The 24168-nt window shown below is 47.8% G+C and overlaps 1 protein-coding gene across 4 annotated transcripts in view; it reads left to right on the top strand.

Moving 5' to 3' along the window:
- Positions 1 to 295: 295 nt before the first annotated feature.
- Positions 296 to 24168, top strand: part of SPTBN1 (spectrin beta, non-erythrocytic 1) — a 115665-nt gene continuing 91792 nt past the window's right edge. For 2 of the 4 annotated variants that reach the window (XM_058836555.1, XM_058836552.1), the window contains exon 1: positions 296 to 483. The gene's annotated coding sequence lies outside the window, so the exon portion shown is untranslated. Of the gene's footprint in view, positions 484 to 925; positions 1025 to 5620; positions 5750 to 24168 lie in introns of those variants that run through there. The other 2 variants (XM_058836553.1, XM_058836554.1) reach the window with 2 other exon arrangements.

The raw sequence follows: 24168 nt of genomic DNA, 5'->3' as shown, positions 1-24168 counted from the left end.
TTTTCTCTGGAAATACACGCAAAAACCTGCCCAGGAAAAGAGGAAAAGGGAAAGTGTGGCACAAGAACAGCTGGGTTCCAGGGCTTGGGTTGCACTGGCAAAGGGAGGCTGTTTACGCGGGAAGGTGGCAGGACCGGAGCAGCAGGAGAGGATGACTGCAGTGGATGAAGTCAAAGCTGGGATGGGGTTTCCACTAGGAATGACAGAGCAGCGGGAGGGAGAGCAGCACTAGAGGAAATGGATGCTGGGGGCGAGCCAACATTGTCTTTGCGATAGGAGAGGGTGTCAGAGGAGGAGGAGCAAGGAGGCTGGAGAGACCCAATAGCCAAATAAATGTAAGAGAAGGGAAGGGGAGCCGGGAGCGGCTGGATAACACCCACGGGAGGCTGCGAGCGAGGGCCGGCGGAGGGGGAAGACCTGGCGTGAGCAGCGGGCAGGCCCGAGCAGCAGCAGGGGCAGCAGCCGGAGCAGCAGCAGCAGCAGGTGAGGATGCGATGCGGATTGCGGGTTGCGGGCCGTGCCGAGCCCCCCGCTCCGCAGGGCCGCCGCAGGGCAGGGGCTCCTCCCGCGCTGTCCCCGCCCCCCGCGCCCCCCGCTCCGCTCCGCTCCGCTCCGGGCGGGGCTGCGGTACCGCGCTCCCTCCGCGGAGCCGCCGCCCGGGCAGCGCCGAGGTAGGACCGGCAGCGGGGAGCGGGGAACGGGCAGCGGGGACGGGGGGGCGGCCCCTCCTGCCGGCTCCGTGCGCGCAGCTCCCGCAGCCTCCCCGCAGCCCCGATCGGCGCGGAGCGGGCTCGGCGCTGTCACAGCCGCCCCGCCCCGCCCTGCCCTGCCCTGCCCTGCGGCGGCCCCGGCCCGTCCCCGGGGGCCGCGGCCACCGCCCCTTTCCCTCCCTCCCTCCCTCCCCTTCCCTCCCTCCCTCCCCGCCCGCGGTGCCGCCTCCGCCGCGCAGCCGCACGCCCCGCGCGGTGCGGTGCGGAGAGCCCGGCTCGACTGCTGCTCCTGCGGTATTCCTTGCTAGACGGATGTAATTCCTTCTTTATTTTTCTTGGTCGGGGCGGGACGCGGGGGGCGGCGCGGGGGTCGCGCTGTCAGGCGGGCCCGCTGCGGGGCTTTGTGTGCGGGAGCGCCGCGCTGAGCCCGGCTGCGGGGCTGCGCTCCGGGCGCGCCCATCGGGCCGCAGTGAGCAGCACCATGCGTGGCCTCGCTTCGCTTGGCTCGGGGCTGGCTCTGCCTGTTAGGTGGGTACAGGCCCGATTTAACAAAAAAAAATATGGCAGACTTGTGCTAGGGACTGTGAGACTGCAGCAGCTCTGAAAAATCCTTGTTCATGGCACCGGGGCTGACGTTTCATTCAGTAGCTGATGTTTTTCCTTTTGGAGTGATGATACAGAACTAGAGTGAGCGTTGAATTTGTGATGTTGATGTCTTAATCGTGAATGAAATTGCATTCTTGTTTAAAGGTGAGTAGCGATGTGTGTTTCTACGTTGTGCTCCGCAATGTCCGTAGGTATAAATGCTAAATGTTCAAGATCAGGATTGCAGGGGGAGGGAATAAACACAAACTGTCAAGATCCGGAGCGTTCGGCTCATCCTTCGACCTTTATTGACAGGATACCAGCATTATGAAAGCTGCTTATTGAACAGTTGGGGAAAAGGGCTGGAATTCCCGCAGCCCGTGCTGACGGGCATCTTGGGGAACAATGCTCCCCGGAGCCGAGCTTACAGAGGCAGGGCAGGGAGAGGAATTTATTCCGAGAGATAGCAGCCGTGTGGAAATGTCAGGGGAGGCTGTGACTCCTCGGGCCATTGCAGGAAAACTCCACTGGAGGAAGGACTTGCATTCTCTCAGAAGGCTCTGGAGAGAGAGACAGGAGTGAAAATGGAATGGGAAAAAGGGCTGGGAAGGTGGATGATGGCCACAGGATGTGATTTTTAAAGAATTATTCTTATCCTTTGGCGTTTTGGGTTTTTTTTTCCCTCCGTGTTTCTGGGGAGAACAGAAATGGCTGTAGTGATGCCTCCATGACTTAGCAGTGGTTGTAGGGCTGTGAGGAGGGATGAGGGGCTGGCTCATGTGTCACAACTAGTGCTGAAGAGGCAAGAAAATAGGGAATATTTTGTTACTTCATGCAGGAGCATAAGCGTGGAATTATGAATGTGAAATCAGGAGATCAGGTTCTGGAACAGAACCCGATTTGGGTTTTTCTGTAATGCAGGTTAAGTGCAGCAAATGACACTCACTAAAGCAGGATGCAGCATTTTGGGATAAAATAGGAGCTTGCAGCAGCCATGAGGCAAAAAGCGTTAGAGATGCTGTTTCATCTCTGTGGTGGCACGGATCCTGCAGCTTTTGGAATTGCCGTGTGTCACTGAACCCTGCCTGCACACAGGAGTGGGGCAGAGAGGGGCAAAACCCTCTTGCTGCATATGTGGAGACCAGGATACTGCTGTGCTGCTCCAAGAGCCCCTGGGGAGCAGGAGTACAAACCATTTTATGAAAGATGTTTTCTTTTTCCTTCATCATGTCTAAGATGGAATCAGTTAAAGCCCCTTTATTGGATGGGCCCGGATCGCTGGTTTGCATTACGTCACCTGACTAAGGATTTATTTTTCATGTGGGTCAGTTACAGGATGGAATATTTGTAGTTGGATTGCCTGCAAAATTATTGTGTTTTATTAGCAAGGAGTGCGTGGACATCTTTCATGGAGCACAGAGGAGAAAGTCTGTTTATGCAGATGTTTAAGGGTCAGACTGTAAAAGTTGTTTAGACTGTTAATCTCTATAGGCACCTAAATTCCTTAGTCATCTGATCTGGGCACAAGTGAACAACCAGTACAATAGTTTATCATTGCCCATTAGCCATGAGTCAGCTACTAAAGCCTGCCTGGGCTGGTGTCTGTGGCCACAGGCTTCCTGACTGCCCTTTCCCTCGGGTCTAGGAATACCTCTGGAAGGGTTGGAGCCTCAGGGGCAGGACAGGTGACCTGAGTCAGGGCCAGGAGCCACCAGCTCCCCTCGGATCTCTCTGGCTCAGCTGAGGCTGTGCAGGAGAGCAGTGCAGGTTCTTTCCTGTGCTGCCTGGGAACTCCTGATGAGGCCAGGCCTGTGCTCCATGGCAGGAGCCGTGTGGAGCCGTAAGGGCTTTCCTGGTGTACGGCTCCTGCCGTGGGGAGTTTGCCAACACGTTGGACCCTCACCTTTGCTGAGGCTCGTGGCAGCTTGCCCAAGTGAAACCAGTGGGAATCTGGCCTAGAGGTGTGAAATGTGAAAATCCAGTTGCCTCCTCTTGCTTTAAACCTGAGAAACCATCTCGTGTTGGATTGTTCTGACCAGATCCCGCTTGTGTGGAGAAGCAAGCGTTGGATCTGCAGCTCCACACCGAGGGGAGTGTGATCCATTGGGATCCGTGTCCTGCGGATCCTGCTTTGGAGCCTGCTTCCCCCACTGCTGGGTTCTTTTCCCCCCACCCACATGTGGTTTTCGTTTGTCAGCCTTTTATTACTACTCTTAAAATGATCTGTTGTGAATTTGTTTTTCTAATGAACATGAATACAACGTTGCAGCAGTTACAGCTGGACCTTTGGAGGCTTTTCCTGTAATGAAAAAAGGGTTTCAGAGAGATTACATGTTTTTTTTTAAAAAAAGAAAGACATAAGAAAATTTCTTCTTATGCCCAGTAGACACCAACTTATTCAACAGCTTGATCAGAGTGACATAGATCAATTCTATATATATTTAAGCAGGCAGCTTTTTTTCTATTTTGTCCAACTTTATTTCTTTTTCGTGTATTGTTAATCCCAGACATGTTTTTTTACTGTCCATTCCTCATTTAAAAAGGCCAGTTTTGCATGGAAAAAGCTTTGATGGGTATTGTTAGGTGAGGGTTGAGTTCATAACAGATTTTATGGCTGGGTGGGGGGGCTGTGTCTGTGTTATTTCTGCTTGCAGTGAAATGTGTGTGATTATCAAAAGGTATGCACCAATGTATAAAGGTTGTACTCAGGGATTGTGTACATCTCCCTGTGCCCAAGGACAGATTAAGGTTGAGGATTATATTGAGCTATTGTTTTTCATCATCGTTAACATTCTTCTCATTATCTTCTCTCTGAGGTTTTTTTCTCGTTGAACGCTGACAATTTGAGGATGTTCTTACTTTGTCATGTCTTTTCACTTTTCTGCTTATATTCTCCTAATATATTATTTGATTGTTTAATATATTTACTCTCCTATTACATTGCACAAATATTATATTTGTTTTTAAGCTGCATGTGTTTTATTTAGCGTACCAGAAACCCCTTTGGTGTGCCACCACCACCACCAGACAAACACATTTACGCCACTGCGCAGCCTCTTTTATTCCACAATGTGCTGAGTGTTAGAACTCTAAAAAGAAATGGTGAGTTGGTTTGATTTGTTCAGCAGCCCCTCACGTCAAGAGGGCAGTGGGGACTGAACAAAAGAGGCACTGCATGTGAAGCCCTTGTGGCAGCAGATGCTGACCCACACCTGTTGGATACTGGGAATAGCCTCACTGCTCATCCCCATGCCCTTGGAACAGGAGAGGTGTGTCATTAACACTCTGTCCTTAGAGCTAAAAATATTCTGCCACCAAACTGTTCACAGGTAAATGTTCCAAATTTAGCAGATTTTCTGTTTACTGGTGGTCCAAACATAGACTGTTCCCTTTTTGGGAGGAGTAGCCAGACCTGCTGAGCAATTTGCCTGTGATCTGTGAAACACGTTCAGGAATGATGTTCCTGGATTTCGTCTCGGGTTTTGTTCACGTGTGCAGAGCTGTGCACCAGAGGAAACAATTTCTCCTCCTCTGTGAGAATAGGAAACACAGATGCAGATCATCAGAGAACCTGTGGGCTTGCCTTGAGAAACGAAGTGTTTGTATTTCATGTTTAAGGCAGGAGTATGGATTGACTGACAGCTCGGTTTGATTGGTGTGACCACTGGGTTTGGTTCTGTTAACCATGTCTCAATACAACGTGGAATGATCCCTGGAATGGGCAGCTGCTGCTCTGCATGAGATGTGGGGTCTGGGAGGAGATGGAGTTGCAGACCCAGATTTGGGATGTGACCAGAGAGGAAGAGATGCAGACATGGAGCCACCCAGCCATGCCCCACTGCCCACGTGAACGACTGGCATGGGGCTAATGGGTTTGAAATAGCCAATTTAATGAATAAACCATCTGTGATTCAGGTGTTCAGTCTCCCTGTAGGAGGTGCTGGAGTGGCTGTTGTGATCCTTCCTGCCCTCAGTCTGTGGGGACTCAGACACCCTCAGTTCTGGCTTTTGTTTTTTCAGCTTGCCTCGAGGTTTTGTACAGCAGCATCACACTGAGCTCATGCCTGTGCTAAAATCTCCTGGCCAGGGCTGCAGTGGTGCCTGCAGAGATCGGGGAGGGTCACGTCCCTCCCCAGGATTGTGGAGCTGGATTCTCCATTTTCCCCCTTCCTTGGAGGCGTCAGTGGCCGGCCTGGGTGGGAGGTGCTCCGAGGTGACGCAGAGGTTCCTCTCCAAGCCTGGCCCTGACATTTTAAGGTTATACTGATTACCCAGTTTATCCCAGGCAGACATTTTTCCCAAGCCAGACCTACAGGCATCGTTGGGAAGTCTTTAGTTTTTGCTGTGGGATCCAGTCCCAGTAGTGTCCCAAGAACGTGGTCAAAGTCTTCTACGAGGAGTTGTGGGGATTTCCTTCCATCCAGCAGTAATCCAGATCTGCAGCTTTTGGTTTTGTAAGTTCCTGCCTTTTGTTCTGAATTAATCCTATTGCTCTATCAATTGATTTATTATAGAATGACATGGGATATCTGCTTTTGGTTCTTACATGATAAAAGGGAGCCTCGTGTTTGGAAGGGCAAGGAAACTGTACATGGTGAGCTCTGGCAGCCTGGGCTCCACAGTGGAGCTGATCACTCTGGGGTTGTGCACCAGGACCAAAAGCTGATTTTTCCCACTCATGAAATCAATTTTGCTTAGTGCCTAGACACCACAAATGTTCCAGCTAATTATAGCAAGTAGCTCCTCTGGTTTTTTGGCTTGGAAGGGAAAAGGTGCTGCCTGCTGTATGTAAACTAATTTAACATAGATACATTTATTTGAACACCCACAGGTTTTGGATTTGGGCATTCCAGGTGTTTGCTTTTGTCAGTAGCTAAACCAATGGGGAGATTTTTCTTGCTTTCACTGACTTTTCTCATAGTAAACAAATATTTAATGAAAATGTTTCAGGGTGATCCACAGCAGTCCCTGCAGATGGGGTGGGTGCCTCGTGGATCCGGGGTGCCAGTGGCACACACATTTACAGCAACACTGGAATGCAGCTTGGAGTTAATTTTTGGGAAGGACTTTGGGCCTGGATGTGCCTTATAGAAATCTGGGTGTTTGATACAGGATGATCATCCAGTAGATCACCCTTTGCTGGATCATGCAGTGAAGAAGTCAGGAGAGTTCTCCATAAGTTACCAGGAATTCTTTGTCATATAGGATCCATATGGGATAAAGATAACCTGGTTACTTTAACAGTTGCTTGGTTTTTGTTATGTAAACTATTGTGACTTTATTTGGAGCATAATGCCATGAATAACTCTCTACAGTTTCATCATAGTAAAAGATGAATGGATTAATCGCCACCTTTTTATTTTTAACCTTTTTTAGAGTGATGTATTCTTGTAGCAATTTTAGATGCTTTTAGGAGGCTAGGTGCTGAGCCTGAAAGAAACCTGGTTGACTTTGGTGGGGCTGCACTGATTATCACGAGTTGAAAAATCTGCCTTGCAGTTTTCAAGTTTTCATAAAACAAACACTGGAGCCTGTTGTGTTTTATTCTGTTGGTGTTTTTGGCATCAGAGAAGCTTTTCCTGATTGTTTTCTTCATTTGAAGGCCGATTGTACTGTGTGACCTCTTGCTACTAAAGGGTGGGTCAGTTTATGTGGGAAAGTCTTAGTCAATGTGTCTGGGAGATAAGTGGGACTGCATCCCAACGAGCCTTGTGCGTTAAATACTGGAATGTGCTGGGGACCTGCCAGGAGATTGGAAGCAGGACTCTGCGACAAGCCCAATGCAGTCACACTCTCCCTAAAATAGCACTGTGGATAACAGGAGATCTGCAAAGTTATCACTTACCTCATTTTCGCACAAATTCTTTCCTAAAAATGGATTATTGACTGAGGGTTCAGGCGGGTTTTTCTGGTAATATATTCCATTTACATTTTGAGAGTAATGTCCCTCTTAAGTCTTTGGCTGCAGGTAAGAGGGGAAAAAGCTGTGGTGAAACCACACGAGTCCCAGCACAGGAAAAGCCATTTGTATCATCCTCATCATCACCTGAATGAGGAATGAGATGGGTTTTACCTCAGTGTAGGTCAGTAGGAGCCTCTTCAAATTCATCTTGAACAGCCTGGAAGTACCAAGGCAGAGATGAATCAGTTCAGCAGCCTGAGACGTGCCCAGGCTGGCTGTGGGTGACAGGCTTTTGGCACCAGCCCCTGGATGCAAACAGCCAGTGTTTGGATATTCAAATGAGCAGTGGTTTACCACTGCAGACCGTAGATGGTTTTGTTTAAGGGGAAAAAGAAGCAAATTTGATTTTCGGCCCCGTGTCAAATTTGTCGAGGGAAGGATCTGATTGTGCAGCTTTAGTGGTTGGCATAAGCCAGTTAAACTTTGAACCTGGGGTGCCTGAATTAGTTTCTTACAGCAAGAGGATGAGTTGGCTGCTAAATGGGATAGCGTGAGGAAAGTGCGGGGGCGGCCAGGTTGGGAGCAAGGTTGGGAGATCCTGAGTCAGCAGGTGCTTCTTTAACCCCAGTGAGGGGAAAACATGGATCCAAATTACATTCCCTGGATGTGCACTTGTGCTGCTGCAGGGACCTGCACAAGGAGCTCTGTGAAAGGGAAAAGTGGGATTGTCAGGGAATCGTAAGATTGAGAACAAAAAGTCTGGAGCGGTGGAAGTCGTGACCTTTCGGATTTGAGGACAAGCTGTGCTCTTGGAAAGGCAAATGGATTAGAGGTCATTGGTGGAAAATATCCCTCAGCTCCTGCTGTGCACTGCCAGCCTGGTGTCAGTTCAGCTCCAGAGCCCCACGAGATGTGACTCCCAAGAAGCCTGGGCCAGGACTGACATCCCTGGCCCTGGGAATTAGATCCACAGGGGCTGTGCTTGGAGAGGAGCTCATATCCCCTGTGCCACCGAGGCTGTCCGTGCAGAGGACACTCAGCTGCAGCTGCCAGGCTCTCTGTCAGCCTGCTCCACAATCCCTGGGAAGAGAAAGCACTCAGGATGAGGTGGGTGGTTGTGCTCCGAGGTTGGCTGGGGAGGAGGATGTGGCACAGCCCCACCCCTGTGCCCCCCGGGGGGATTCCCTGACCCCAGGTGCCCCACTGATCCAGCTTTGCAGCTTCCCCACGCCCGGCTGTGTAAAGGAGCTTTATTGCTGCTCCAAGGAGGGACCTGATGACATCAAACCCAGGTAAAAGGGAAAGAGAGGTAAAAAACCACAATCCAGTGGAGTTTCACTGAGCTCTGCCTTCTCCAGTCTTGCTCACTTTCAGGTTTTGTGTCAGGAGGCATAAAAATTTCCAGAAATTGCACTTTATGTAAGAGACGTGAATAATGGCTAATAATAAGTGAAACTGCCATGAGGAGCTGGAAGAGGGGGGGAAGTAGGTTATTTTTAGAGACCTATTCTCATTGTATGCTAGACAAACAAGAATAAGGTGACTTTGCATTAAACATATGCCACAAAGAAGTAAAGATATTTCCCCCAGACAAGTCCCCATGGCGCAGTAATAGCCTGTACTATCTGCCAGCTTAGGAATGAGACTCAAAACTGCTTCTTCACTGTTTAGTAAGAAAAAAGGGACCTTCCATGGTCATTCTCATTGCAGTACTGTGATTCTTCTTGCTCTGTGAAGCTTGAGAATGAAGTATTTGAATCCCCACTTGTGCCAAGTTACACAACTACATCCCAGCATGGGATGTTGTGTCCATTTACATCATCACAGTCTGGGCCTTGAGGTAGAAATCCTCTTCATAGAGAAATATGCACAACAACATCTCAAAATCACAGAATTAACTAGGTTGGAAAGGATCTTTGAGATCATTGAGCCCAACCTGTATCTGAGATAATTTTGTATTGTTGGATAATGTTTCAGATCCATTTTAGAAATGCAAAGATTGTGAAAAAAGTGACAAGATCCCAAAATGCCGCAGTCAGGGACGGCGATCCCCCTCCGTGGGCAGGTGACAGGGAGCACACTGCTCTTATCTAGCTGTGTTTTTAGTCTGAGTAATCCTAATCAGGTAATAAATCCTGAGTGAGATTATGCTGCTGCAGCAAGTGCAGCAAAGATCAGCTGCATGGCTACAGCAGGATCTGGAGATTGCTGCTTGGATATTCACTGAGACAAACCAGAACTTTGGAGGCTTTGTAGGATCTTCCTCTGAAGGAGAGGGGAAGAAGGCCAGTGAAGACAAATGTGTTGGCTGCAGCAGAGCTGACAGGTGAGGAGCACATGGACATTCCAGGGCGAGGCAGAGCGCTGAGGGATGTTTCTACAGCTGCTGCTGACCAGCAGAAAATACCATGAATCACTTGGGGTTGCAGTGGCACAGCAGAGCTGCTGCAGAGTTCAGAGAGTCCCAGAGTTCCTCGGATTCCTGGCACAGGGTGATGAACCCCCGCACCACCTTTAGGGTGGTTTTGTGAGCAGAGCATCCGTGTTATTCCAGGGTGCCTCTAACAGGAGGACAGCTGTTTGCAGTTTTAACTTCTGGTTGTCATAAGCTGTGGCAGGAATCCAGGAAGCCATGGAAGAGCTCTGGGCCTGAAATTAATTTGCAGCCAACTCGATTAGCAGGCTTACCACTCCAATTTTATGTGTATTTTGGAGATAAATGTGGCCCATTGCTGGTGTTTAGGACCTTGCTCATCATATCTAAAGGAGAGCTAGGAGGGCATGCAGATTACATAAAAAAGGAAGAAAAATATCCTTGTATGCATTTTTACTGCTCTGCTTTGTGGATTGATCAAAACAGTGCAATTTGATGGGGATGAGCACTGAGAAATGGTCACTATGCAGCAGCACAGCTGCTCCATCAGAGGGGAATGAATTCCCAAATTGCACCCCAAGCATGTTATTAGAGGATTAAAGAGCTGGGCGACTCACCTTGGCTAACTGTCCTGAAACTGTGCTTACACTCATCACACATATAAATAACTATTATGCAAATATTACTGGAGCAACAAAGCAGGTTTTGAATTTGCTTTGTGCCTTGCAAATGACCAAGTCTCTTGTCTCAGTGTTCCAAAAGATAATCTTGTTTTCCCCAAACACAAAGCACTGAAATTACCTGTGTAGTAATTGGAATATACCACTCAATTCTTCTTTCTCTGAATTGGTCTCAGCGTACAGTAGCAGACTGGAATGTTTGGTACATAATTTCCTTCCTTGATTAAGTTAAAATTTACAAAGATTTCCCATTTGGGCTGTCAACAGGAGCAATAAAATCTTTGTTGCTTTTAAAAATCTGCCCATTGTGGTTTTGACTGATATCACCTGCTGCCTGCATATGTCTCTGCAGAGAGGAAACCGCCTCAGTTTGTACCAGGTGAGGTTTAGGTTGGATATCAGGGCAAACTTCTCCATGGGAAGGGTTCTCCAGCCCTGGCACAGCTGCCCTGGAGGGATTGAAAAGTTATGTGGATGTGGCACTTGGGGACATGGTCAGTGGTGGTCTCGTTGGGTTGATGGTTGGACCTCAGAGTGTGTCAGGAATCGGAGGCTGGCTGGATGCTGGGTTCTGCCTCTCAGTTCTCATGGGTTTTGTGCTGATACTTGGTCCTTGAATATTGCACCTCAGGCACCTGTTCCTCAGGAATCCCTTGGAAAACCCTCTGCTACTCCTCGGAGAAGCCTTGGAGGTGACTTGCTATAGAGAGCTTCCTGTTCCCTGGGGTGGTGGTTTGGGAATCAGGGTGTTATGATAGGAGGCTTCAAACTAACTGCAGATAATAATAATAATAATAATAATAGTAGTAATAGTAATAATAATAATAATAATAATAATAATAATAATAATAATAATAATAGTACTGTTAACAGCTCCTCCTTCAGTGGAATGACCATGTCAGCCTTGCCTGGGGTTTGGGTTTCTCCTACAGGGACTGATGAGGATATTCCCAGAAGTGACATGTTTGGGGAAGCGATGTGCCCCTGTGTTTGGTGGCTGGCACTTGGCTCATTTTCCTAGATTTATTGCTAGAGAAGCCAGGTCTCCTCAGGGACAATGAGGAATATTCCTGGCTCTGTTGGTGTGGAGTTATTTTGTTCTACCTGTTCCCAATGTTGGCAGGTGGGAGCCAGGGGATCCCCCGTGGGGTCGGATGGGATGGATTGGAATGAGATCAGCATTGTGTTTGGATGTGTGTTTTAAAACAGTTGTGTTTTGTGGTGGGGGAGTCCAAACAACCCAAACTCGTGGGCTTGTTCCCGAGTTGCTGGGATTGGAAGGAAGGCCAGGAGCTGTCTTGTGGTGTCAACAACAAGGGGGAGGAGGCTTTGTAATTTGAGTGTTGCAGCAAACAGAAACCCAGCAAAGGCCAGAAGAAATGCATCTGAGGGAATTTTTATGCAAGCTTATGGTTAATTTTAGCTGGGACTTGGGGATGTAGGGTTTTTTTTAATGGCTTTTAATTTCAAGGGCTGCTAAGGATGGGGAAGAAAGGATGCTGTGTGTGTGTGTGCTGACCTCTCAGCCCTGGTATTAGTTGTGACACCTGGCTGGGTTTAGCAGCTGGATGTTGGAAAGCTTTCATAATTTTGTGCTCTGTGCATGGAGGTTTCTGTTGGAGACTATGGTGAGTCTCCCCAGCTCTGTTCCATGCAGAATTCCAAATGGCAAGGGAAGCAGGAGCCTTTGCAGAGAGCTGTGTCACAACCTCCTCTTTGGTTGACTCTCCCTATGACAGTGCTGTGATTGTGAGGCATCCATAAAGCCAGTGCTTTGCTAAAAATAGGCCATTCCTCTTGCAAATGCTATTACAATTCTGATATTCAAATATTAAACCTTCTCTGCAGTATTAAAAATAGCTGTGAACAGACAAATCCTTATTCTCAGCTGAGGAGTTGAATGTTGAGCGAGTCAAAGGCTCAGTCCCGAGGCTGGAGCTGTGTGGGAGTTGAGCTGAGGCTTCTCCACCCCTGTGTCTTCACCCCTCATCTGCTGGTGTTGCTGTTGAACACAGAGGACACGTGGGTGGGAGAGAGAAACGAGCAGGAAGTGGATCAAAAGAAAGCGAGGAGTAGCCAAAACGAAATGGAGAAAATAAGAGTGGAAGCAAAGCAAGAAGAAAAATCAGGATTTAAGTAGAAAACTGCACGGAGAGCGTTTCATCGGAGCGAGGCTCCCATCCTGATGGTTTCCAGACTGGGATTTGGGGAGCAGCTGGCAGAGGGTGGGAGGCAGACCTGCCTCTCTCTCAGGGCTGTGGCTACAGGAGCACTGCAAATTGCAGTGAGCCACTAATTGCCTTTGGGAGGCCACTTACAAGGGTGGGAGCATCCCGAGGATTGAACCCAGTGGGAAGATCAAGGGCTTGGCAAGTTGGGGTGTGTGCTCTGAGTGCCAATGTCCTCAGCCTACACGCTTCAAGAATGCACAGACTGAAAGGCAGGTGTTTATTTTTCTCCCCCTCCCAATGCTCTTGTGCATCGACTAATGCAAAATTTAATAATAAAATACCATTTCAGCAAAATAATTTCCTTCCATTTGCCATCAACAAAAGACATATTGGAGAAGAGAATTTCCTCTAGGGTGAAATAAAGGACAAGCAAACAGAAATGACCACTGTATGTTTAATGGAGACAAAATGGATTTATTATGTGGCTTGAAAGTCATCTTAATGATATTATGAGGCAAGGAAGGAACCAAACAAAGCCCACCTTTTATCACGGAAATGAAGCCCAGAAAGACTTTCAGCAAGCAGTGTTTAGCCAAAAATAAGGGTGAAGGAAAATCTAATTTGACCATATAATCCTGTTGGTCCAGGTGAGTGATGGCAGGACTGTTCTCTTTGCCTTAGAAGTTCCAAGGAAAAGGAGATCGTTTTTCCCCTTTCTGTAGGGAGGAGACCAGCACTAACATTTATCAGCTCAAGTTGGGCTCAACCAGTTGTGTTCAGCTGGAAACCCCTCTGAGGATCATCCATCACAGCTGGAGTCTTCTTGGGAGAGAATCCTGGAGCAGGTGGATCCCACAAGGCAAAACCAGAATGTTTTTTGTCTCTGACAGCATTATCCATAGCCTAACAGGCTTGTCCTGGGTTTCCCCCAGCAGGAATGCCATTTTGGCTGTGGGGACACGTGCTGCCAGAGGACTGGCAGTGAGGGAAGAGCTTGATAAGTCTCCGTGTCGTCGCTGTGTCTGGAATCACTTTGGGATCGCAGCACTTCATCTCCCCGACGCTCCGCTGCCCCTCTGTGCCCAGCAGCTGTCTTTGGAGCTCTTCCCTCCTTTGGGAGGTGCTCCAAGAAAGGGCAGGTCCCTGTTTGTTCTCTTACCTCTCCTCTGCACCCAGCCACCCTGTTCTGGTCACAAAGCCCAAATCATGGAAACCCAAAAGGGCACAAATTTCAGTCACAGATGAAACACCCAGCAAAAGAAAACCATGCTGTGGAGAGGGCAGGCATGGCTGGTCACACATCAGGATTCAGTCCTGGTGTGCAGGAGCTCTGGCTGCTGGTCAGGGTCTCTCAGCCAGTGCTTTTCCCCTTGTCCAGGTCACCTGTTGCTGTGAGTGGAGCCAGGGTTCCTGGGCTCAGATTTGTATTAGGTCCCTCAGGTGTGGTTCTTGTGCCTGTTGTCGCACCAAAGGCAGCTGTCTTAGCTCAGATCTGCACAGAAATGGGTCCTAGTTCCCCTTGCTTTAGCAATCCAGGGAGAATTGAGCAGCTTGTGTTTGGAAGGCAGTGCTGACCTGGTGAAATGTCCTTGTGTGCTGTGCAGGGAGCCACCAGTGTCCCCCTAATGTCTTTACCTGAGTCCTATTAAACACTTTACAAACAGAGGTGTTGACGCACTTCTCACACCACACTGCTGCTTGGGTGAGCAGTTAAGTGCATTATTTTAATTCAACAACATCCTGGAGGGATTAAATTCTGCACACTGGCATTGTTTCCTGGGCAGAGAGCACGCTCACAGGAGATAACAGAGGTTACCAGGCCTCCCAAATAAGTGAATTTTCATTCTCCTCTGTTACATTTGAGTTATGGATGAAGAAGATGGGTGAGTGTTATCAGCTCTGGAAAGTCCAGGTGTGCAGGTTGTGCATTGCCATGGCTGTGATGGCACTCTCTACTGGTGGCAGGTATCACCTTCACCTTTCTGTCTGGCATCCCCACATCTTTTGCCTCCTTCAGTTGTATTCAGTTATTTCCATTTTCAAATCACAGTGTCCTCATCAAGCTGCCAGCCTGTGCCCAGGCTGCTGCAGCCATGCCTTGGCTTTTCTCAGATAACTTTTGGAGGATATGGAAGTAAAAGTATCTGGAACATCTTAAGGGACCTTGGCTTCAGTGCTCATTTTTCATTGACAAATCCAGACTGGTTTTGGAAAGGTGAGCAAAATCGAAAGTTATGTCAAGAAGAATGCTGAGCATTGCTCTGGGAGGGAAAGAAAAAGAAGTTGTTCAGACTTAGGGCTGGCTGTTCTCAGGAGGGCTGAATTGCAGATCTCTTGTCCTCAACTTGCTCATAAACCATCCTTGATTAATTTAGTAGCAGGTCCAAGTGGGAGGAAGGAGAGGGAGCTGAAAGAAAATCTGCCCAAGGAGCAGGCAAATCCAAGCTGTAATTCCTGCAGAGCTTCAAAGATGGCCCTAAATATTGCTGATTCAGAACCTCTTTTCTCCTAATCTTGGCATGAATACCTGCAGGCAAATTTGTCCTTGACTTCATCTGTCAGAGTAAAGCAGTGAGGGCTGAGGTAGGGATCAGAATTCCCAAGACACAGATTGGGAGAGCCTTCCTGGGAGTAGGACATGGGCTCATGTGTGCTCAAGTGCCCTGTGATCTGGGGAGAAAGCCCTAAACCGGGAAAAAGAAAGGCCAGCCAAAGCTCTATAGCAGCATTCCCAGGGCTAGAGAATTCCTACACAGCCCTGTGACCACCTGCTGCTCTCAGGGCTCCTCCCAGGATGTTTTGTGGTGTGTCCACTTCCCTGTTTCACTTACACTGAATTAAATGTACTGATGGGTGTGATTTCTTTCTTGGTTGAAATTTTTGTGGGTATTCCTTGGACTTGCAGAGATGATGGCTCTGTTTTCCCTGCTCTGACTTCCCAAAGCTTGGGCAGGGTGAGGTATCCCGAAATCCCCGTGTTAGAGACACGGCTGCTGTAGGCTGATTGTTGAGGATAATGAAAGGAGGGAGATCAGACTTTTGCCTCAGGCTTGGAGCATTGGAGACCAGATTTATCTGGATGGGAATTGTTGGTGTCCAACACCTGTGAAAATGAAGCTCCCAGCATTTTGCTGCAGGTGAGGAAGTGGCTCTGGGTGGGATCTCAGTGCTGTTTTATCTCAAATGAGACCTATAGAGTTACAGAAGTAGTGACTTTGGGGCTAAAACTTTGCTTTTGATATTTTCTGCCAGTTTTGTTGCTAAAAGGAGTGATAATGAGGCTAAATTTTAACCTCTCGATAGAAGTGGTTAATTGTTGTTTGTGCTCACTCAGAGTCACAAATCAGTAGGGAAAGGTTTAACATCAGACAGTGAGGTGAAAATGTGAATATCCATTTCCCCAAACCCAGAGTCTGTCCCCCTTGCTGGTTTATTTATTCCCCTGCACAACCCACTCTCCTGTCGAGTGGCTGTTCTATTTTGGCTGATAATTTGTCTGTGGTTGGGTTACTCCTGACTGACACTTGCACACAGGAGGGAGCCCAGCCCCTCCTCTTGTGCCGGTGGGAGATGAGGTCATGGATCTTTGGCCTGGGAGGAGGCTGTGAGTAAGGAGTCATTTTTGTCCTGTGAAATGCCAGCCCTGGTGCCTGGTTGGGTCTGTCTCGGAGGGGAGGCAGGAGCTGGCAGCCCTTGCTCTGCAGAGAATGTCTGAGGCTCTCGGTAATTTCCTGCTCTCCAGATTCCCCCTCCTGCCTGGAACCCACACCCTGCCTTGTTCTGGGTTTGGCCAGCTGGGAGAGGTGCCTTGCTGTGCTACAGCTCTTGGGACAACAAACCCACCCGGACTCAGCGTGCTCAGACTGAAATTCCAGTGCTGGATGGGGCTGGGGTGCTGTCAGTAGGTGCCAGAAATGCTGATCCCGAGGGAAAAGGAGCTCTAGGGAAAACGGCCTGGTTTAAATCAGTGTTCAGTGTTGCTGTTCCTGCCCTGTGTGTGGGCTCCTGGCATTAGCTTGGGTTTGAGTGCTCCCCAGTTTTGGATTTCACCCCCCTGTATTCCCTGCAACAATATCTTTAAATCTTGCACTTGACCAGGATCTTGGAAGAATCCAACAGCAGCCACTGGGGAAGGGAGCAGAGGAATACAGAGGAAGGAGCCTTCCTTGTGATATTTGAGATTTTCAGCAGCCTTCAAGAACTCAGAGGTTTTATTTTAAATCAGGGTTTCTATTCACCTTGCAGCTAATTTCTCTAAATTCACAGGTAGCTCAAAGCTTCTGTAATAGCATAGCACATGTAATTTTGCTGTTTATACCCACTTTATATCAAAATACATCACAATAGGCTCTGAAGAGTGTGCAGCAGAACTGAGCTGCAAAACAACCTCTCTGTTGCTGTACAGAACCTGTGGTAACTTTGAATGGTATGAAGTTTTAATAGACATTAAATCTTTGTAAAATACCCAGTACAACTCTTGTGTATCTGCAATTAATAAGTAATTCAGCCATGCCAAAGTCAAGCAAGCACAAATCCCCTTTATACCACACTGTACCATCTGTCTAATCTATCTCTGTCAAATATGGCTTGTTTGAGTCAGTCTCTCCTGTGAGGCTGTTCTGGGTAGATGAAATTAAAATTTCTGGTCAGGGGAGTCCTTTTCTCTTCATGTTTCTAGCTCAGGTAACAAACACATGTTTGGTGCTAGTTTTTGTAATGTATTTGGTAAACAGGTATGTGGTAGTCAGCACAAATATCTTTTTGTCATGGTTGACCAGAGGGATTTTACAGCTCCAGCATCTTTCCAACAATTCCTGTGGAAGAGCTGAGGGAAGGGATCGTCCTTCAGGCACTTGCAGGTGGACAAGCATCAACGTGGATCCTGTAGCTTCATCTATTGCCCAGAGCTTGTTTTCTGTTTATTCTCTGCTACTCTGGAAGACTCTGCTTGCCTGGAACTTGCATTAGGATGGTGGAATGTCAGAAAGGAATACTGGGAAGGACTTGGTTTCCTTTCTGCTCCTTTGTGCCTGGGTGCCTGAGTTGGAAGTGCTGGGGGAGTGCAAGGAGCAGCACTGCAGTGGGGCAAAAATAAACTCTGGGATTTGCAGGTAACCTTTTCTTTTGATGCTTTTCCAAAGCTGGTGCAGTGCCCTGTGGATTACAGAGGTTGCTGCTCTGGGAGCTGCTGTTGGAGAGCTGGAAGCTCCTTTTGGAGCTGAGCTGGGGGCTGTGGGCGTGGATGTATGGCTTGGGTTTTAGTCCCTCTTCTGCACAGGGCATGCCTGGTTTTGGAGAACAGGGACATTTGCAGGGTCCAGAGATGCCAGAGGGGCTCCAGGGCAGGTGGGCCTGCAGGAGGGCCTTGGGGGGAGCAGGATTTGTGCATCCACATGGTTCCCAGGTTCTGATGGAAAAGGCTCAACTCCTGCCCTGCCTCTGAGTGTCTGCACAGCAGGCTCCAGTGGGTGCCAGCCCATTCCTACGGCTTGGGAATGGGAGATTTCTCTCTGGGGCTGCTGTTAGAACAGCACAGACACAGCCTGCATTCCCCATTACCCTCTGGAGAGAACCAGGAGCTTTTCCTGAGATGCCTGTTTGGAACAAGAACAATCTAAAAATTCTGCCTTTTTACTTATTCAGTCACATTACCTCGCTCTGCTGCTCACCACCTCCCCTCAGCCTCACTCAGGGTTTTTTTTGTGTCTCCATCCTTCACTTGCATGTGCTTTACAGGGAGAGATCCCTGGTCTCCAGACAGCTGAGCCTGCCGTGCGGTGCCATGTGAAGGGAAAGCAAACTCCAGCCATTCAGGAATTAAAATGGCTGAGTTGGAGTGTGGTGAGTGTTAAGATGGAGTCAACCAAGCAGATCATTCTAGAAATTACAGGGACTGATTTTGCTGTCCCTGGTGAAGTTATGAGGCTTCCCCCTGTGTGTTGTGTTGGCATTGATGGCATCACTAATAGAGATGTTTTATTTAAAATCCCACCTTCAGTGCTTCTGTTCAGCTGCACGTGGTGCAGGAGTAGGAACCAACAGTGGGGTCCTCAGGAAGAGAAAGGGCAAAGCCATGCTCCAAGGTCTGCTTTAACCTCTTGCTGCCAGCGCCTGGCTTTTCATGGAGAGTATAATAATTGAAAAGCTGGCATAGCGTAATCCTGAGGTTTATATTAAAGCCTCTTACGAGTGCATCATGCATTTCCAAACACTCCCATTAATATATTCTCTTTGAGAAATGCTCTGATCCAGGCATTCTCTGGGTTTACCATTCCAAATGAGCATGCTTTAATTACTGGTGACCTGATTTGAATATGGGCTGGACTGATTTCATTTAAAATATTGATTGTAGCGCATTGCATTGGTTATGCTTTTGCTTTATTCCTGCTCAAATCTGTGTGTTGAGTCCTGTCTTATCCCAATTCCCATCATTAAGGGACACATCTCTGACCTCATCCTTTCAGTTAAAAGTGCCATTGTGCTTTTACTTCTGATTCCTCGCTTCCACCAGGGGTTCTGGAGCATGGTGTGTGGGTGGAAGCCACGGAGAGGATGGTGGTCAGGGTTCCAGGAGACATCTGGGCCCATCCCAGGCGTGTGTGGGGTCTGGGAGCTGCACAGGACCTGCACTTTCCCCAAGGAACTGTTCCGCTGCATTTTTGGTAAGGAGGGGAGCTGGGCTTCCTCCAGATCCACGGGAGCTATGAGGGGGAGATCAAAGCACAGCTGGTTGGGAGCGGGGACAGCATCCAACCACAAATAATTGTTCCAGCTTCAAATGCCAAGTGACAGTGAATGGCATTTGAAACAAGTGGTGGGGTGGGTCTGCTCAAATCTGTTCCTGCTAGGGGTCAGAGAATTACAGAACCCTCCCACTTAATTTAAAACCAATGTTGGTTTTGAAATAATTAAAAAAACCCCAAGTTTTCTGGTTGGTTTTAATTTTTCTGCTCCAGGCTCTCATTTGGTGAGGGAGATTTTGGTTTTGCCTTGAAAGCGAGATGAGGCTCAGGATTTCCCCTGGGAAGTGGAGCTTTTAGAGGCTGCAAAGGCGGCAGAGAGCTTTCTCCTCCGGAGGTTTGTCCTCGCCCGAGATGGCAGTCAGGAGGGACGGGTGGGAGAAAGGAAAAGCAGGAAGATCTGGAGAGCTGCCAAGCATTTAAAAGGGCTGTGTAGTAAACAGTCATTAGGTAGAAAATGATCAGGATTAGCGCTTTCAAAATGGCTCCAAGGCTGCTCTGGGTTTTGTTGGGTTGGGTTTTTATTTTACTGTAAATCTGCAGGTATAAATCTGAAATTTGTGAGAATCTGAGCTTTTGAAAAATAAAAGCTAAAGAAGGTTCTACCACTAGTTTGCAAGCATTCCTTCATAACTGTATCACCCCTGTTGTGCTTATTCTCCCTAGGTAATGTTTTAATTCATATTAAATTAAAGAATCATTTAGGTACATGAAATAAGATAATACTGACATAAGGCCCAATCTGTTCAGGATCCAAGGCAAGCGATCATGGCAAGTGAAGGATGTCTTTTCTCTTCCTGGATGGGAATTACTTCATATATTCCCATAACCCAAGATAATTCCAGACCTTGGTCTTCTGTAATTCAGGGAAAGGTGGGGACTTTCCATAGAAAGCCCTGAATGCAGGGAGAGTGACTGAAGAAACCAGAGAGAATGGGCAGGTGCTTTTTGTGGCAGATGTTGGCTTGGTGGCTGTGACAGAACACGGTGTGAAATGGAGCTTAGCTCTAGGTTACTTCTCTGCTTGTCCCTTCCTAATGGTGCTTTTTGCCATCTGAATTCCCTTCAGGAAGGGGAGGTGGACACACCCCACCCATGTGCTCTCTTCGATGTCTCTTTACCCACAGTCAGTGTAGAGCCTGTTGTCATCTTGTATGAACTCACAGAAACAGGAATAGTAAAACATTTTAAAACTTTCTTTGAGCTAAAAGTACAATTGTGACTGCTAAAGTCGATTTTAGAGCTGTGGGAAAAATGTGATCTCCATAGATTTGTTTCCAACCCTCCAAATTTACCAGATTAACTGTTTTTGGGATGGGAACTGTCTAAATCTGTAACGAGGTCCTGACCTTTACAGGACCTGTGCTGTGTAAGCCACATTGTCGGGAAGGATGAAATCATTTTTCAGGAAGAATTTATCAGCAGCTGTGACTTGTGGGAAAGGTGAAGGGCAATGTCAGGTTATCCAGCCAAACTGAGCTGGTGTGCCCTGGGGGAGGAGGGAGGGAGCCTGGGTGCTCCTTGATGGGTGTCAGAGCAGAAACTCAGCCTTCCCACAACCTTTTTTGGTGATTTATCTTCCTTTGTAAATGCTTGGAAAAACAATTTCCAAGTGAAATAAATGCACCTTGTTTTGCCATTTTGTGCTGGTGGAAAGAAATCATTCCTGATGTAATTTGAAATGGCAAAACCATTACAGGTCAGTTATGGAAAATGCCAGTGAGTTCCTTGTGTTTTCACTTTCGTGGTGTTTGCTGTCAGATGCAGAGCTTTGCACATTTCAGATATTTTGCAGAATTAATTTAATGGACTGAGGTTCAGAAATCTGGATGGGAACTGAGATACTCTTGCAGGCAGCTTAAGCTGAATGATTTTTGGGCTCTGCGCACTGGGCAAGCAGCAGACCCCAAAAATGCTGAGCAGATGTTTTTTGCCAGAAAATAGGAAAAAAGGTGAAGATTATCAGGTATTTTGATATACTGGGGGATTTAATCATGGATTCTAACTGCTGGAGACTTGGCACACAATGTGTCAGCTTTATTTTCTGGGCCATGAAGTAAGAATTAAATTGTCTGATTGCATTTGAAAGTTTCTGGGTAATGAAAACAACAGCCAAGATTGTATTTAAATATGAAATGAATATCAAGTGGCATTTATGGAACTCTGAGGAGAGATTGTTACTGAGAGGAGACAAATGGAGATCAAAAGTTATTGGTTTTTGAAGGAGGAATTCTGGAATATTCTTCCAGGATAGCACACATAGTTATCTTATTAAAAACTCCAAAAGCAAACAGGTGATAGAAACAATCTGTAAGATCCTGTCCAGTGGGGAGAGCTCCATAAATCTTCAACATCTGCACCAAATTACTGAGCTTCTCGGGGCTTTCTTTTTTTTCCTGTAGTGCACATTTCTCACTATGAACTAATAGTACATAATAATAAAGTGCTGGCTGTCTGCCAGCACAAACAGGGCTTTGGCGAAGTTTCCGAGTGTTTGTGGAAGCAGAAAAGCAATGCAGCTGTTGGGCTGAGGCTGTGCCAGCTGAGGATCCATTTCCCAGACAAAAAGCCCAGATCAGAAGGAAACAGGAATCAGATATTTTACCTATTGCTGCCTTTTGCAGGTTCTTCCTGCGGCGCTGGGCTCTGTGGGCAGGTTTGGGGTTACACCTGGTGTGATCACACGGTTCCAGTGTGTTTCCTTGTGCTTCCTGCTATTCCAGGAGTGGCCTTGGAGCCCTCGGTGTGACGGTGCTCGGTACAATTTCCCTGGGAAGTCAACGCAAAGCTTTTGGACCCTTTGGAGCCGTTCCCCTTCCCAGGGTGTGCGGGGCGGGTTCTGCTCAAGCCAGGCCGTGTTTTTGTGTGGCCAGAAGCTGTTTGGATCCAAGTGCCAATAACAATAGTTGGATGCTTTGAAGGAGCCAATGTCATTGGTGTGTTTATTTGCCTGTTTGACTTGGAGACTCCAGAACTGTGAATAACACGCGCTTCAGGACGGCACCTCGTGCTCTGGGCTCCTCTCGTGGCCCCAGGGAATTGAGTGAGGAGTCTTTCTCCTGGCCATGGCTCCTGGAAAAGGCCTTGGGCTGCCTGTGTAGCCAAGGTCCAAGCTGTTGTGTCCACATCTTGGAGTGTTGTCTTGTCCACCATCCCCAAGGATTAACAAAGTCACATGGAAAACCTGGAAAGAGTCATCATTCCGTCATATATAAAATGATAATTATCTCTTATCTCCCATGAATCAGCACACGAGGATGTGCACTAAAATATTTATTTAAAAAAATAAATACTCAACCATAGTTGAGTTGAAACATCAAAGAACCAAAATCCTGACCTGAGTTATTTAAGACATAGCTTTTTTTGGTCTTTTTCTTCCCATCTATCATCTTATTTCCCAGGGTTTTGCATTCTGCTTTCTCCTCCCAGGCCACAAATTGTTTGCTCACAAATGTTCTGAATAACAAATTGACTTAATTTAGATGGCATTAAGGCTCTTTAACCCATCTCAGAGGGCAGGGATGCACTGAGGACCTACAGGCATGCATTTAAATGAAGGCAATAATGAGATAGATTTCTTTTCCTTGCCTCACTATGTTATCTATGCATCAGATGAAAGTTGGAGGGGGAAAGGTTTCTGTTAGTCTTGTCGGGAGTTGGCCAAAAAAAAATGTGAAGAATGTAGAAAGGAATTAACAGCTGGTGTCCATTTAAAACTTCCATGTGGGCAAAGGCAGGCAGCCTGCTCAGTTTTACCTGTTGTTTCTCTGGTCAGTGCCCACGTTTGGTTTAAAGGAGAGGAGACCCGTTTGGAAGTGGTGCTCTCATTCCCCTGGCAAGAAGTGGAAGATGTGTGTTGTGAGTCCCCTGGGGAGGAGAAGACACTTTTCCTGCTCTTTGGAAAGGAGCCTCAAGCTGTGCTTGGTTACTTGAACCAGGAATCTTGTTGGCCTGACAGGATCGTGCCTTACACTGTGTGACTTAGTGATTTACTTGTGTGATATCTGACATTTCCGTCCTGCTGAGGAGGGATCCTTTTCCAGACTGCTTTCAGTCATGTTTCTGGTTCAGCCGAGCCCGGGATGTTCGTGTGCATTGCTGCTGCTGCAGGCTGCGCTGATTTGCAGGACAATTCATCTTAACACCTCCGTTTTCAAGTAGGTGTTGAGTATCAAACTGCTCCATTTCTCAGCTCACTGTCCAGCCAGCTCTAATCCAGGGAAATGCTGGCGTTCCCTCACCCACAGTCAAGTACTGTCTTCATCTCCCCAAAGAGAAAGTTGGTTATTCTGAGTTTATTTTCATTCACGAGAGGACAGTTAGAATTCATATTGTACCTGTAACATATTCCAGTGCAAGAGACACAGCTTTGCATGATGCTGGCTGTGACTTGGGCTCCAGCCATCTGCAGGAGGTGCTTGTTCTGGAGCAGGTTTTGATGTGCCTGCTCTGGGACCACCACACTGTCCAAATCCGAGTTCTTTCTTAAATTCCTCTTTACTAGGCCAGCTCTCTGCCAGACCTCAGGAGCTCGTTGAGCATCTCTGGCTATAGCAGAGCTCGGGAATCTCTGGTACCTGGAGCCAGTGGGAGCAGGTGGATCATCCCGGCATTGCTGTGGGGTAATTAATGCTGTCTTGTGTCTCCTCTTAATTAGAGTCTCTGCGTGTCTGGACTCGGGGCTGCTCCTCGCCGGGTTGGTGCTGGAGCTGCTGAAACCAGCTGTTGCTTCAGCCCTGTTGCCTTATGGAGGGTGTCAACAAATCCTTCCCCATTCCTACCCCCGGAATTTGCTTTTTATTGTTTGTTTGTTTGCTGATTCCAAGGCTGCCGGCTGCCGAGCAGGTTATTTACTCCAGGCTGGCCCTTTAAATGGCTTCCCTGCTCTGCCCGCCTGGCTGTGAAGTATCGCTAATAAACAGAGGCAGGAACAAAAGCTTCCACAACAAAACATCCTTTTCTCCCTGGGCGTCTCCCTGGGTGCGGTTTCCCACCGCTGCTCTGCA

This window comes from Poecile atricapillus, chromosome 3 (genome assembly GCF_030490865.1).
Source record: "Poecile atricapillus isolate bPoeAtr1 chromosome 3, bPoeAtr1.hap1, whole genome shotgun sequence".
NCBI lineage: Eukaryota > Metazoa > Chordata > Aves > Passeriformes > Paridae > Poecile > Poecile atricapillus.
This window is presented reverse-complemented; position numbering and strand designations above follow the sequence as displayed.